The 17,150-nt window shown below is 36.7% G+C and overlaps 1 long non-coding RNA gene across 1 annotated transcript; it reads right to left on the reverse strand.

Annotated features, from left to right (window-relative positions):
* Nucleotides 1–7,435: 7,435 nt before the first annotated feature.
* On the reverse strand, nucleotides 7,436–15,622 carry LOC116753854. Its single transcript, XR_004349887.1, has 3 exons — nucleotides 14,892–15,622; nucleotides 12,822–12,996; nucleotides 7,436–9,329 (listed from the first exon to the last, which is right to left on the reverse strand). It is a non-coding gene; the product is annotated as an uncharacterized LOC116753854 (long non-coding RNA).
* Nucleotides 15,623–17,150: the final 1,528 nt, after the last annotated feature.

The following is a 17,150-nucleotide window of genomic DNA, read 5'->3' on the forward strand; positions in this document are numbered from 1 at the left end:
TGGATAAGCCAGCTCTGGGAATCTAGGTCTCCAAGACAAATAGCGTTAATTCCAAGAAGACATCATTAAGAAAGTTGTCTCATGTTCCTACCCAGACTCTTCTCAACACACCCCTGTACACACACACAGAGACAGACAAAATATTCTTAGATGCAATCAATTTGCTCTCAGCTGAACCATAAGCACTCAACTTACATTCTCAATTTACCCAACTATAAGGATGAATATTAAAATAAATATAATTTTGAAAAATAACTAGAACCAATAGGAGAATTCTATAAGATGATGGATACAAAACTCATTATTTTTAAAAACCATTGGTTTCCAGTGATAACTATTTAGGAACCATAAAGGAAAGAGGAATTTCCCTTACAACACCAAGGTAAATTACTTTGGAATTAATAAGAATTGTTCAGAATCTAAATGATGAAAAGTACAAAGATTTAATGAGAACTTAAAAAAATTTTTAACTGTTCCTGGATGGAAACATACAGTAAAATAACAATGTCAAATACCCCTAACCATATTTAAATTTTTTAAACAATATTAGTTTAAAATTTTAGCACCATTTTAACACAATCTAGCAATATTGTAAAATTCAATTGGACAAATAAACGTATAAGAATAGCAAATACTTTTTTCTTAACTGCAGGGAAAAAATCTGAAAGACTTTTAAGTGGACAGAAATGATTACTATATATCTTCAGTGGAAAATTAGGCATTGTCTAGGTTATCTGATTCTGTGGGGTCTCTGTACCTTTGTCTTTGAGCAACTTTACAACTCTTGTAAGTTGCAGATAACTGTCATGGACTGAATTGTGTCCCCCCCTCCCCCAGATTCCTATGTTGAAGTTCTAACCTTCAGTGTGACTGTATTTGGAGATGGGGCCTTTTAAGTAGGTAATTAAGGTTAAATGAGGTCACAAGGGTGGGTTCTTATAATGGAGTAATTAGGTAAGAAATGAAATAAGGGCTTCCCTGCTGGCGCAGTGGTTGAGAGTCCGCCTGCGGATGCAGGGGACACGGGTTCGTGCCCCGGTCTGGGAAGATCCCACATGCCGCGGAGCGGCTGGGCCCGTGAGCCATGGCCGCTGAGCCTGCGCGTCCGGAGCCTGTCCTCCGCAACGGGAGAGGCCACAACAGTGAGAGGCCCGCGTAACGCATAAAAAAAAAAAAGAAAGAAATGAAATAAAAGGATCCAGTTTGCCAAGGAAGAAGTAACTCTATCTGTATTAGCAGAGTACACAATCTTATATATAGAAAACCCTGAAGAATACACACACACAAACATAGACACACACACAACTATCTGAGCTAATAAATGACTTCAGCAAGGTTGCAGGATACAAGATCAGTACATTAAAATCAGTTGTATTTCTTAACACTAGTAAAGAACAATCCAAATATGAAATTAAGGAAACAATTCCATTTACAATAGCATCAAAATAAATAAAATATTTAGGAATAAATTTAACCAAAGAAGTTCAAGACTTGTATACCAAAAACTACAAAACATTATTTGGAAGAAATTAAATAAGATGTAAATAAGTGGGAAGACATCTGTATTCACGGATTGAAAGACAATATTGTTAAGATGGTAATACTCAAATTGATCTACAGCTTCAATGCATTCTCTGTCAAAATTCCAACTTCCTTTTTTGAAGAAATTGACAAGCCAATTATGAAACTGATATGGACAAGTGAAGGACTGAGAATAGCCAAAACAGTCTTGAACAAGCAGAACAGAGTTGGAAGACTTGATTTCAAAACTTTCTACAAAGCTACAATGTATAGGACAGTGTGATACAGGATTAAGGGTAGACATATAAATCAATGCAATAGAATTGAGAGTCAAAAAAGAAACTGACATTTATGATCAACTGATTTTCAACAAGGATGCCAAAACCATTCAATGGGGAAAGAAGAGTCTTTCCAACAAAGGTGTTGGGACTAGATATTCACATGAAAAGAATTAATTTGGACCCCTGCCTCACACTATATTTTAAAAAATTAACTAACTCAACATAGATCATAGACTTAAATGTAAAACTATGAACCCTCTTAGATGAAAACATAGGTATAAATCTTTGTGACCTTGGATTAGGCAATGGTTTCTTAGATACAGCACTAAAGACACAAGCAACAATAGATAAATTGTACTTCATCCAAATTAGAAAGTTTTGTGTATCAAATCAGACTTTAGAGAAAATGAAAGGTATCCAGAGAATGGGAGAAAATTTTGCAAACCATATATATGATGAGAGTCTAGTCTCCAGAATATATAAAGAACTGTTACAACTCAACAGTAAAAAGACAACCCAATTTAAAAGTGGACAAAGTATTTGAATAGACATTTCCCCAAAGAATCTACAAAAATAGCCAGTAAGTATGTGAGAAGATTTTCAAGATAGTCATTAGTAAAATGTAAATCAAAACCACAATGAGTTATCACTTCACACCCACTAAAATAGCTATAATAAAAAACAAACAAACAAAAAACAGAAAATAACAAGGGCTGTCAAGGGTGTGGAATAATTGGAACCTTCATACAATGCTGGTGGGAACATAAATATAGAGAAGAGTCTGGCAGGTCCTCAAAAAATTAAACACAGAGTCACCGTATGACCTAGCAATTGCATTCATTATATATATGAAATGAAAACTGTGTTCACACAAAAGCACGTCAATGAATGTTCATAGCAGCATTATTCATAATAGCCAAAAAGTGGAAACTACCCAAATGTCTATCAATTGACAAATGGATAAACAAAATTTGGTATATCCATACAACGGAATATTATTTGACTCTAAAAACAAATGATACATGCTAAAACATGGATGAAACTTGTTACAGTGGAATCAGAAAAGCCAGAAAGAAGAGCATGATTCCATGTATACAAAATGTCAAGAAGAGACCAAAATCCACAGAAATACAAAGTAGATAAAGGGGCTGCCAAGGGCTGGGAGAAGAGGGGGCTGGGGAGTGACTGCTAGCGGGTGTAGGGTGTTTTTGGAGTGACCAAAAAGCTCTGCAGTTAGATAGTGGTAATGGTTGCACCACTTTGTGAATATACTAAAAAACCAGTAAATTGTACACTTAAAAATGGTGAATTTTATGGCATGTGAATTATCTTAGAAAAAAATAAAGAAATGCATGTTGAAATAAAAATGAAAATTTTCTCCTATATAGTTGAGAGAAAAATAGAAATGATATCACCCCAGGTTGTCAAGGACAGGGTGAACTGGAAACTTCATGAGCTGCCAGATGGAGGATAAATTATTGTAGCATTTTGAAAAGGCAGTTTAAAAGTGTGTGCATCAAGTCCTTAAATTTTTTTTCTTAGCAGGTTTTTTTTTTTTTCACCCTACCACCTGGCATGTAGGATCTTAGTTCCCCAACAGGGATCAAAACCGTGCCCCTGGCATTGGAAGTGCAGAGTCTTAACCACTGGACCTTCAGGGAGGTTCCAAGTCCTTAAATTTTTGAAATTAAATATCATTTAGGCCAACAGTTTTGGTGCAAGAAATTTACTCTAAAGAAAAAAATCACAGACACGTACATTTAGCAACCTTGGTGCTTATTACAACATTGATTATAATAAGGAAAAAATGAAGGATAATCCAAATAATTAAGGGTGAACAAATTAATTTAAATAAATCATGTCATAGTCATAGAAACCAATGTGTTCCATGTAGCCACACAGACAGCTTTGTAGGAGAATTCATAACATGGAAAAATACTTGCAGTATACATATTGTTAATTGAAAGTAGTTTACAAAACTATAGAATAATATCCCATTTGTTATATACTCCCAAACCCATATTAGAATGAGATATGTTTAAATGTTAGTACTGATACCTTGGATGGTCAAATTATTTTTATTTTATAAAAATAACCTCTGGCTACTCACTATTACATAAAACTTATTATCTAAAATTGTATCTTGTTTATTTGTTTCCTTATATTATCTGTCCCCTCACTTCAATAGAATACAAAGTCCCTTAAAGGAGAGATCTTTTAGCCCTAAACATTGCTGCATCCTTGGACCTCGTGGCACTAAGCAGTCTGAACAAATATATATATTTTTTAAATGAGCACATGCACTAATTTCATTTTAGAAAGTTGTTTTTGAAAACCAAACTCCTCATCTACATTATGTATGGGTGTGGTCAATGACTCTAAATGTTAACCGTTTTTGAATGAACTCACACCAAGCCCATTTCCTTATGAAAGCTTACTAAAATATACAAATTACGGACTTCTAAAGCCTGGTACATCAGAAGTCATCTAATCAGTTCTCGAGTCATCATTATGACCATCAGCTGTGGTGTAATAGAGTGAGCACCTCTATCTCCACGAGACGTAAAGAAAGGTTACTGTTTATCTTCCATGCCCAGGTGGCAGATTCTGGTCTCACCCAGAATAATGATCTGTGCTTTATGTGGATTTTGTGTCCTTGATTTTTAAAAACGGATAAATAAACAAGGAACACACCGAAGTTCCTGAAATAGCCAAGGCTTCATTACGTCACCTTCGGTCAGCTTATTTTTAAATAGTGTATTGTCACTCTACACAGACAGTCAAGCTACAATCATGCACTATTTTCAGATGTCTGTGACCATATTAATCAAGTGACCAGTCTCCTCTCATAGGCTTTGATTTTGCCTTCCCAAGATCAACTCCTAAATTCAGAAAAGTAAAAACTTCATGATGTCTTTTACCTTTAAATTATCTTGGGCTTCCCTGAGGGCCACTGGACAACCACAAGGACTTGTTCTTTTACCTTTGAAAAGAGAGGGATGCTAGAAGTAACTAGGTTTATTCATATGTTCTATGTTTTTTAATTAGCTCAACACAGGAGTAAAAGTTGGATGAAAAAAGCTATTGAATCAGAGCTCAGCCTTCCTTATATTAATTTCATTCAAATAAATTGTTGTTAATAATAAATATTATTTCAAAGATAGCCCCTTACAGAAAGACCCTGCTATTCCTTATCTTCTGTGTGGTCTGCTCAGATTAGAGAGATTCGAATATCATTGTCCATTTGTTCTTATTTGACATTAGTGTAAAGGGGACATCCTGACCGTCAATTCAAGGCACTTTTTTTTTTTTTAATGTGCAAAAACTAGCAGAAAAAAACCCCTGTCATCTTAAAACAACTGTGTAAGAAGCAGGAACCTGAATTTACCTTTGGGACAGACTGCTCCTTGGTTTGGGGAAAGCTATATGAACAAACCTTTCAATTATATAAATTTAACACAAGTATCCACCACTAGTGCTGTCCCCCTCCCTGCTCTAAACCCAAGTCAAACGATAAATGACAGGGCCTCCCTGGTGGCGCAGTGGTTGAGAGTCCGCCTGCCGATGCAGGAGACGCGGGTTCGTGCCCCGGTCCGGGAAGATCCCACATGCCGCGGAGCGGCTGGGCCCGTGAGCCATGGCCGCTGAGCCTGCGCGTCCGGAGCCTGTGCTCCGCAACGGGAGAGGCCACAACAGTGAGAGGCCTGCGTACCAAAAAAAAAAAAAAAAAAAAAAAAAAAAAAAAAGATAAATGACAAACTGGGAAATTATGCAGTATCTGTGACATCAAAGTTAAACTAAAAAACAAAGAGACCTTAAATATCAGTGAGAAACGACTCACTGGCAAAAGAACATGAACAAGTAGTTCATAGAAAAAGAACTATAAATAAAATATATAGATTAATACATAATATTTCCATAAAGAAGCCTTTTAAAATATATAAACAAAATATAAAACATTCGAGGGAAAGAAATACATTGTTTTATTTCTCAGATGGGTACAGTCAAAAAGTTTAACGTATAGGATTAGAGAGTTGAAGGAAACAGGTACTCTCTTTCACTGCTGGTTGGAGGTCGATCAGCAATAGCAGTCAATATTTGAAATAAGTGTATCTTTTAATTCAGCAATTTCTTGTCTAGGAATTTATCCTAAAGACATATTCACACACATGCACAAAGATGTGTGAACATATATACTTCAGCTTTGCTTGTGGGTGCAAAAGACTGGAAATAAACAATAAAATGGTCTTCATTAGAGGCTTATGAAAGAAACTATGTGAAGTCATTCATTTAATGTTTTTTGAGAGCCCATCATTGCCAGATGCAATTTATAAAGAACTATTGCGGTTTTTTTTTTAAATAAAGTCAATCTATATACATGGCTGTGGAATGATCTAGGTATACTGAAAAAGTAGAAAATAAGTGAAAAATGTAAGGCATATTGCAATGTGTTTAGCATGCTTCCATTTTCATGAAGGGAAAACATGCATATGCCTGCAATATATTGGGTTGGCAAAAAAATGCCTTTGGTTTTTAAGTAAAAACAAAAGACAACATTTTTCATTTTCACCAAGAACTTGATTGAACAACATATTCACCCTTTTGTTCCACTACCTTCTGCCATTTTTCAGGCAACTTCATAATTCTATCTTCCCAAAACTTTTTATCTTTTTGAGCAGAGAATTGTTCTAGGTGCCTTTTACAGTCTTCCAGGGAATTGAAATTTTTTCCACTAAGAGAATTTTGTGAAGACTGAAATCAATGGAAATCCGAAGGTGCAGTGTCTGGTGAATACAGAAGATGAATCAGAACTTCCCAGCCGAGCTCTAACAGCTTTTGCCTGGTCATCAAAGAGACATGTGGTCTTGCGTTATCCTGATGGAGGATTATCCATTTTCTGTTGACTAATTCCGGATACTATTCATCGAGTACTGCTTTCAGTTGATCTAATTGGGAGCAGTACTTGTTGGAATTAATCCTTTGGTTTTCCAGAAGGAGCTCATAATAGAGGACTCCCTTCCAATCCCACCATATACATAACATCACCTTCTTTGGATGAAGACCAGCCTTTAGCGTGGTTGGTGGTTGTTCATTTCACTTGCCCCATGATCTCTTCCGTTCCACATTATTGGACAGTATCCACTTTTCATTGCCCATCACAATTTGTTTTCAAAATGGAACGTTTTCGTTATGTAGGTTATGTATGTAGAGAACTGTATGCGGAAATACAGTCAAGAAGGTTTTTTTCGCTTAACTTATGAGGAACCCAAATATCAAAGTGATTCACATGACCAACCTAGTGCAAACGATTTCAACGTTTGATGTGGATATTTTGAGTATGTCAGCTATCTCCCGCGTGGTGTAACACTGATTATTCTCAGTTAATGTTTCAACTTGATCACTATCAACTTCAACTGGTCTACCAGACTGTGGAGCATCGTCCAGTGAGAAATCTCCAGCAAACCAGTTTTGACACATTCAATCAGTCACAGCACCTTATCCATACACTGCACAAATCTTTTTTTGCGTTTCAGTTGCGTTTTAACCTTTCTCGGAATTAGAAAGCATAATATGCCGAAAATGTTGCTTTTTTCTTCCAACTTCAATATTAAAAGGGCTACACAAAAATTCACCAATATTGATAATTTTTTTTTTTAAATACACGCTGATACGACAGCTGTCACAATACAATCTAACAAAATTGTTTCGAATGAAGTTAAAGACAACTAAGTGCTACTAGAGGCATCTTACGGAACAAAACGAATGAACATTTTGGCCAACCCGATACGTGCTTTTATAGACAGAGTATTTCAGGAGTGTCTGCCTCTGGGGACTGGAATCTGCAGTTAAAGGAAGACTTCTCATTGTACTGTTTTTGTACTACTTGATTTTTTTAAACCATATGCATGTACTAATTTTTCCTACTTATTTGAAAACATATGTAATGAGAAAAATATAATAATTTGAGGTAAAATTCCTCAATAAAAACCAGAAAGTAAATGCAGAGTGTCCATGAAGTAAAGATGCCCTGTGTCGTCTCTGGCCGTGTCCTGTAGGATTCCAGGGACAGCTCTCTGCTGACTTCTGCACTCCATCTTATCCTCCCCGTTGGAAAGTGGCTGCAGTTGTATTTTGAGAGAAGATCTTTGTAAGTATCCCTTCATCCACTTATTGCCTCGCTCCTCAAAGTTGGACTCTGAGGTATTTTAATTTTCAGTTCCATTATAAGAGATAAAACCAAAATTCACTGAATATGAAGGGATGAGGGCCCAGAAATAGGCCACATCACGGAACAGGAGAGAGCATGGATTGACTTGGTGCCCATTCCCCAAATGTCCACAAGGACACGTTGAGAATCTTCCAGTGAGAAGATGTTCCTGGACTTTCTCAGGCAGCTAATGTCATATAATTGGTTTCTTATTTCTTCATTTACCATTTCTATAAAATGAAGGAGTATTTTTTTAATGTGAGCTTAAGGATGTTTTCCTTTTAAACATTTTTATTGACACCTTGAATTAGGTTTCTTTTCATTCTTTTCGTTGTTGGGTTTTAACCAGTTAAAAATTAACTTTGTACAATAATACAAAGTTATACGATATCTTTGTGAAAAATGAGAGCATTACAGATAATGGTGAGAGTATCCTTTGGACTCCACCCCCAATCCCAGTCACTTCCTTCTTCTTCCCAGATAAAACCATTTTTCTCAGTTTGGGGTGTATCACTTCAGATTTTTCTTTGTGCATTTACATGCATATGTGTACCATAGAAAAGATACAGTGTTGTTTAGTATGACTGTATGTATCTTTACATAAATGGTATCACGTTTCCCTAACTTTCAGTAACTTGTGTTTTCGCTCAGTGTATGTCTTAGAATTCTTTCCATGATAATTAAACATGGATCTACCTTGTTCATTTTAATGGCTACAGAGCATTCCAGAGTCCTTAATTATTTCCTGACTGATGTACATTTAGGTTTTACACAAGTCTTGGCCACTACAAACAGTGCTGCGATGACCATCTTTGTACATATCTCCATGTGCATATATTTAACTTTTTCTCCAGAGTTACCTAGCGATGGATTTATTGGGTTCCTGCATTTTCAACTTTAATTTTAAAATACATTGCCAAATTCACCTCCAAAGTAACTGTACTGTGTTACATTCCGACCAGTGAACAGCGCTCGTGCCTTCATAGAGGTGCCATTCTTGCTAAAGTTTTAGCATCATAAAGCTGGAAATGCTAATTAGTAGTACAGATGATAAAATTAAAACTTAAAAGCCTTTCTACAACTTAGAAGGGTTAAGATAAAATTAGTAGCTATAGTAAAGTTCTGCTTCTAAGTTTAAAAAAAGAATAAATTGAGCAAGTATAGCATGGCAGAATCTGGCTTAGAAAAAAGTCACGTAAAAAATATCACATGGAAGTTAAAAATTCAATGGCCTAATCCCAGGCCTACAATCCCCGTGTAAATCTATACCTCTGATTGTCCATGATTTGAAAATAAAGGTCATCATTGCTGTTGGTATACTGAAAAAAGAAACATGAAAGATCACATGATTAGTAGAAACCAATAGGGTAAATAATTGCCCCCAAAACTACCATACCTGGGCTTCATTAATAGATGTTTAGTGAGCAGATAAGAGGGTACAATTTCTCTGAACTTTGAATACATCACATATGGAACATTAATATCTTTTTTTTTTTTTTTTTTTTTTTTTTTTTTTTTGCGGGATGCGGGCCTTTCACTGTTGTGGCCTCTCCCGTTGCGGAGCACAGGCTCCGGACGCGCAGGCTCAGCGGCCACGGCTCACGGGCCCAGCCGCTCCGCGGCATGTGGGATCTTCCCAGACCAAGGCACGAACCCGTGTCCCCTGCATCGGCAGGCGGACTCTCAACCCCTGCACCACCAGGGAAGCCCTGGAACATTAATATCTTAAGGAGACATTGACAAGACAGAGTTTTCAAGATAGGGTAACACTGATTACCATAATCATGCAAATTCCCACGTTTCATCAGGTTCTTTTATGCAAAGGCTGAATGAAAGTTCATTACAGCAAGAAGCTGCAGAAACACTCTTCCTTCAGTTCTCCAAAGAGAGTTTCTACTTATTATGGACTCTTTGTCAGCCTTTCTAGACACAGGAGAATGGACCACCATAGGGCTTCCATCTCTACAGTTCTAAGATTCTTTATCTTTTCTTGGATATACTTCTGTTTTCCCAGAAATGTTCCCAGACATCAGTAGCTTTAACCTGACTACATATGGTAATGTGTACCAAATTTAGAAATATTTTAAACTCCAATCCACCCAAACTGGCTAACTATAGCCAGTGTTTATTTATGTTCAGAGGAGAGGATTGAATATTTTTCTCTTTCATCTCAGAGGAAGCATCAGCTTTATCATAGTCCAATTTACTATATCTTCAGCCAAAACTATGACTTTCTTTGTAACTCTTCAGCCAATGACCTCAAGACTGACCTACAGCAGTCATCTCCCTGGGGATGAAAAAGGTTATTTAAACACTTCAGTCCCTAGTCATTAGGAGAATACAAAAGTTCATTTCAAATTAGTGTTAAGGTTAAGTTCTTCTCACAAAAGTAATACAGAAAGGAGTAGTGATTAAAAAAAAAACAAAAAAACTGGAACCAGTGTTGACTAGACTTGAAATTTTCAAGTGTTCTCTCAATACTCCTTCTATGATCGGAAAATGCATTTCATTAATTTAAACTCTCCAAAACAATGTGCTGTCTGAAAAACTAACATTCTGACCAGTAGTTAACTAATAGAATAATGAAGTTATTTTAAAGATTCTATTTAAAACCATTGCAATTCAAATAGGCTGAGATAAAGTTAATGTTTTCACTATCCATGTAAAATGCAAACGTAGTTAGAAAAACAATCAATCATATTATTATAAGGACAACTATTTAAAAACTTTAGCATTATGTATATGTACGAACAGCAAATGAGTACTAATTTCCAATTTTTCCTGTTTATTTATTATAGAGCATCTGGACATCTCTCTACCTTACATGTCTATTTAGAAAAACAATCTGAGGGGACTTGCCTATTAAAAGACAGAAGAGCTTAAAATTATAAAAATGAGCAACACATGTCACTTAAAAGGACAGTACTAATTGTACCAGGAGCTGGATCTTTACATTAATCGACCACTGAATTTAGCTCTAATCTTCCTGGCAGACAAGACAATAAGATAAATAAGTTGTGTTCTAAAATGTGTGCTATTTGATAAGAGCTCATGGAAAAGTTAACTCTTTTCTGGCATCAATTCTCTTAGAAACCTGTTAAGTGGCCCTTTATAAAGGGAGCAGTAAGTAACGTTAAGGGCCAATACTTTGAACTGTAATTTCGCCAAAGATTAAGAAAATATTCTTCAGATTGCCTTAATAAAACCAAGTTCATCATTCAGTTGTAACTTGGTGAAAGCATTTCTGTAGAGGATTTTAAAAATGTATTTCAGAAACACTGTATTCTGTTGATCTAATTTAATACAAGAACAGATTTCACGTAATTTAGAAGAACAGTTGAATAATACACTCCTTAGGTCTTCTCTCTCAAATATCAGTTACCCCATGCCCAATTATATGCTTATTACTATTATTATTTCTTACAACTACAAGAATGTTCATGAAGATAAGCACAAAGAAGAAAGTATTGCTGTAATATCCCTAGCCAGCAATTATAATGCTAACATTTTCTGGTGTATCCTTCATAGATGATGGATAAGGATAGAGATCTATAAATAGTTTAGTTTTTACCAAATTGGGTCATACTGGACACATTTTTATAACATTTTCCATTAACCAGTATATTATGAACATTTCTACATGTTATTAAGTATTTTTCTATAGCTTTATTCTTAATGCCATTGTATTATTGCATTGCATGGATATACAATAATTTACTTAATCCACTGCTTGTGGACATTTAGGTAGTTCTCACTGTTTAAATTATATCTTACTGTATAATTCTAATTACTTTCTTAGGACTAATTCTTTGCTCTTAGGTCCTTTTGATTTTCCTTTCATGGGGCTCATTGCACTAGTAATTATTTGTGTAATGTCTATTCACTCACTGATAGAATATAATTTCCAGCCCTTGATATAGAAGACACTCAATAAATAAATACTTTTGATTAAATAAATGAATGTTTTAAGACTTTGGGGTACATTTTATCAAGTTTGTTTGAAAAAGTTGTGTCAGTTTACACTTTTCCTGAAAGCATGATGAGAGTCCCTCTTTTTTCCATATTCACTTTGGGTATCATCTCGGGCATAACCTTGATGTGCAAAAAATGTCAGTTCACTAAATTACTGTTTTTTAAATTTTTTCATAAGTTTGGCAAGTGCTAAGGAAAGGTCATTTCAATGTTATCTGGAAAGTGCCTCAAATACCAGTGTTCAAAGCAACACTCTCTGGTCTAAGTTACCAGATTCACAGACAATAACTTCAGGCTATAAATATTCAGAATTTTGACTTTTAGTCTGGAAAGGAAAGATTTTTTTTTATTTTTTTATTTTTATTTTTTTTTGGAAAGGAAAGATTTTTATCTGCACAGAGGTGGACCATAGGGGTTCCTATGAGCCTGACATTTGGGGAAAGAGACAGGAAAAGCCAGTCAGGTACCTGTACCTTTTAATTGTTCTTTTCTCCTCATCACATTTTCATACGACATGGATTTTTAAAGGAACAAAAGATCAAATATTCATTGACCATTTTTCTTGGTCAATTATTATATTAATTAAAAATTTTTTTTTCCTCTTAATGTGTTCACTTCTCTCCCCCATTTCCTGATACACTTTGAATAAATCCCACTGTGCAATCATATCCACCTCACCGGTGTGAAGTACTGTTAGTGACATCAGCGTGTAGGCTGCAAAAAATAACTTTTGAGAGGAGCTCGTCATGCAATTTGTGTCGCCCTGTCTTCACTTAAAGCCATCACATTAAAAACAAAAACAAAACCAAAATAAAAGAAAAAAAACCCCAAAAAATTACCTCACTTATCCTGAGGAAAATGACACAGATTTCTTCACTTTGCAGTTGCTGAGGGTGTCAATCCTCTTGAGAGTCTACGATCTAATTCACACCCATAAATCACGGGTCATGGCTTCTGATGGGTGATGGCGTCAGTGTCTAGGGTCAGCTCATTCTGATATTCCCAGAAGATGTTCTGGTATAATGATAAAACTTTCAAAGAGTAAATGGAAGTTGATACTTCAAGACAGCTGCTTGCAAGTGTACTTTCAACATCATTGTTCACACATAAAATGAAAAGGGAGGATACTAGCAATTTACGGCACCAAAACTGAACTGTTTAAGAGACACAGCAAAAAGAAAGACCATGTGTTCAAGGCGTTGATATCATATAGTTGAGATAGGTTGTCTTGCACAGGATATGTCGGTAAGACCTGTTACTGCCCAGACCTCAAGTAGACCCTCAGTTTTCTCAGGGAATTCTACCATATTGCCTTGGTTGTTTCACACTTTCAACCTCTGAGACCATTTCACACTTCTCCTTCTATCTTAAACTTCCAACAAACCCCATTCTTAGTTGACTCCTCCTTTTGCTTCTTATTTCACTGAAGGTAATGGAATCAATCAGAATAGAATTCCCTCAACTTCCCACCATCAAACAGCCAACCTACTTGTATCTGCTCCCATGTACTCTATGTGGCCCTTGACCTGCCCCTTGCCCACTTCCACCTGAGTGTGGGCTCACATTTCCTCTCCCTTGCTGAAGGGTTTTTCCCCAGCATCAGTTTTGCTCCTTCCCAGTAGATCATAAAAATATGATCAGCATAAAAATATGTAGCTCTTTCCCTAACTTCATAAAAGTCCCTCCCTTCCCTTGGCCCAGACCTTTCCAGGTACCACCCCATTTTCTGCTTCCGTCTAAAGCAAAATTCCTCAAGGGTTGTCTAATTGTTGCTTCTTCTGCTTCCACCCATTTGTTTCTCTGTTTTGAGCCTTTGATTTCACTTATTGCTTAAGCAACTGTATGACAACAGAAGTGATGACTGCAAAAAAGACTTCATCCACATTCCACTAGCCTAAGACATCAGTTCTTGTTTTATTTGTGCTTGCTTTTTGTATTTGCTCATTGGTGTATGCCCTTTTTTACACTGTTCCAATCATAGACTAGGAATATTTTTTTTATGCTACTCTCCTTGCTTAACAGTATAATTTCTTATCTTGCTACACAATTCAAAGAATCCTTATTTTAAGAATTAAATTTCATCTAGTTGATATGTGTATAATTCATTTCACCATCCACTATTTTGGGCCATTTAGATGGTATTTTACCATTGTTACAAATACTGCTTTGGTTAAGCACTTCGTGTACCTAATTTACCAGTAGCCTTTGTATGAATTGTTTGTCCATGTAGATTGTAGAGAAGTCATTTAAAATGTGGTATAACTATCCAATGATATAGTGGCTGGTATTCTATCTACGATGGAAAAAGTATAAGATCCTCCGTAATATCATGTCACATCAAGTTGGACTTGGGATGGGAGGACGGTTGCCCCATCTTCTTCCTGGTTACACTTCACCACTGTTCTTTCAAGCCCTGATGGCATGGGTCATTCAGTGGCCATCTTCAAGGTTCTCCAGGCCAGAAGTAGATACAGTGTCCATGTTCTGGTATGCCCCATACTTCAGGAGATCACATTACTCTCCCAAGAACTCTCTGTATGCATTACTTTGGTGGCATCACCTGACCAGACCTGTGTGTTCTGCAACTCAGCAAGCATCCAGCCAAGGAACTGGACACAAGTCACCTCATTTACAATCTTTGTGCATCTCCTCAAGTGCTTCTCTCCAGGAATATTGTTTTCCTTAAGGCCTAAACATCACTTTTCCCCATCCCCAAATGGGAGAGGAGGGTACTGGCTGCTGTGCCCATTAGTATGTCCTGCCAGGATATTCTGGCAGCTTGACTTCCAGATAGTTCTCTTATGGGAGAACATTTGTCTCCATCTGCTCCCCAGCGTTGGGTCTAGCATAAATCTCACAACTTCTGGATAATAGGAAAATCCTACTAACATCCTATTACTATTACGTACCTTTCCTTTTTTCGAAGTTTTCCTTGTTGCTTTAATTTTGGTGTAGAGCTTGTCAACAGTATGTGTGGCAAGTATCTTGTCTGCTTGTTCCTCTGGACCCACCATTCACCCTTCTGGTCCCTGCAAAAGGGCTGACTTGTAGGGACCACACCAACTTCTTCCCTTGCTCTCTGGCTAAATCAAGGGAGGGAGACTGAAGTTAATTCTTGACTCCTTCCTGTGATGTCACCTCTATGACCTTCAACCAAGAGTCACTGCTCCTCTCTGGGTGTCCTACTCTACATGATTCTTTCTTTCCAGGTTCTGGGAATCCCACCCTCCCCTTGTCCTTTTGGGCCTTGGAGTGGGAACAGCCCTGCTGGTGTTCACCCAGTATCGCACTATGCCTTGTACTTCCACTCCCCGTGCACACTTTCCAGAGGAGACCTTTCTCAAATTATCCTGTTTCCAATGTGTCATCTTACTGAGGCCCTGCCTGATACAGAATATAATCCAATTTGATTTTCAAACTCAGTCTGAGAGTTTTTGCCTTTTGATAGGAGAATTTCACAATGGTAGTGAAAATTTATATACTTAATTTTATTTCTTCCACTTTATTGTACATTTGTATACTTTCTTTTCTCTCTTTTCCTCACTCTTATTAGATTGATAAGGTTTCTTTTTATCTTTTTCTCCTCCACTCATAAATTGGATTTCCATTCTGCTACTCATAACTTTCCTGGCTTTAGCAGTTATTTTTATATTTCTATGGATATGTGAAAATTAAATAATGTCCTCCAACTCGCTCATTCCCTACCAGACATATATTTTTTCAATTTTTCTAATAGTTGTCTTCCCAACTGTAATAATTACATCTTTCTATTGATGGATCAAAAAATAAGTAACAACTTTGCCTTCCTACCACACTCTATTACTAGCTTAATGCTTCTCCACTTCTTCCACTGAAATGAAACCTTTAGAACATTTGACTGCCCATACCTTCCCTATTGTTTGCGGTATGTGGGTCTCTCACTGTTGTGGCCTCTCCTGTTGCGGAGCACAGGCTCCGGATGCGCAGGCTCAGCGGCCATGGCTCACGGGCCCAGCCTCTCCATGGCATGTGGGATCTTCCCCGACCGGGGCACGAACCTGTGTCCCCTGCATCGGCAGGCGGACTCTCAACCACTGTGCCACCAGGGAAGCCCAAATCTTGAGTTTGTATGAGAAAATTATAGGATTTCAAACCCAGACAGTCATCAAGTTTTTCCTCACAGAATCTCCTGTTTCAAAATTCTTACCAGAGTATAATCTCCAGTTAACTGTCATATTCCATTTAGATATAATTGTAAATATTATGAAATTCATTGTTCATCAATGTTTCCTGAACTTTTCATCTTCCCTATCATGAGATTTGATTTTCATTTGGTTAGAAAATTTTCTCAGAAAGGTACACAGGTAGGATATTTTCGGAGCCTTTGCAACACTCCAAAACTTCTTTTCTTTGCTCTCACATGGGGATGAGAACTTCCCTTGATAGAGGGATATCGCCAGTGGTCTGTAAATATAAATGCAAATTGTCTGATTCAACCAAGGTTACAGATAAGAAGTCTATTACTAGTCTAGTTATCTTTCCATTATCAATTGCCTTTGAAAGTTTTGTTCTTTGTCTAGAAGCCTTGTAAGATTTTCAACTATGATGCCAAATGGTGATTTCCTAAATCCATCATTCCTTCCACATTTATTAGTGAGCATTATATATATATAGTGTTGTATACTGTAAGGAAAAGCTTTTTCTTCTCATTCATTCATTCATTTTTGTATATTAGTATGAACTCATGGTTGCTTAATTTATTCAGTAGGCAATATCTGTTTCTATCATTGTTTACTGACCCTCAAATTGTCCCAGATTTGCCTAGCCCCTTTAGGCTGGCTTTCAGTTCTTTTGACATATTCTCATCATTCTTTGAACACTTCTGTACTTTCTGGCACACACACTGGAATCAAGTATATCTTCAAAGAGCTTTGGGCTTTTTTTTGTTTTGTTTGTTTGTCTGTTTTTCTTTTGTTATTTTTTTTGCAGAGAATGGTATTTAGTAACAGATCTGAACAGTAGGTATTCTCAATGTTTTTGCAATGGCATTGCCCTTAGGCTCTCTCAATGGAAAGAGCTAGGGCATATATATCTACACACACACACACACACACACACACACACACACACACACACACACACCCCTATATACATATACTATCGAAAACACAAAATGACTGATATATCCA

Source organism: Phocoena sinus, chromosome 5 (assembly GCF_008692025.1).
Source record: "Phocoena sinus isolate mPhoSin1 chromosome 5, mPhoSin1.pri, whole genome shotgun sequence".
Classification (NCBI taxonomy): Eukaryota; Metazoa; Chordata; class Mammalia; order Artiodactyla; family Phocoenidae; genus Phocoena; species Phocoena sinus.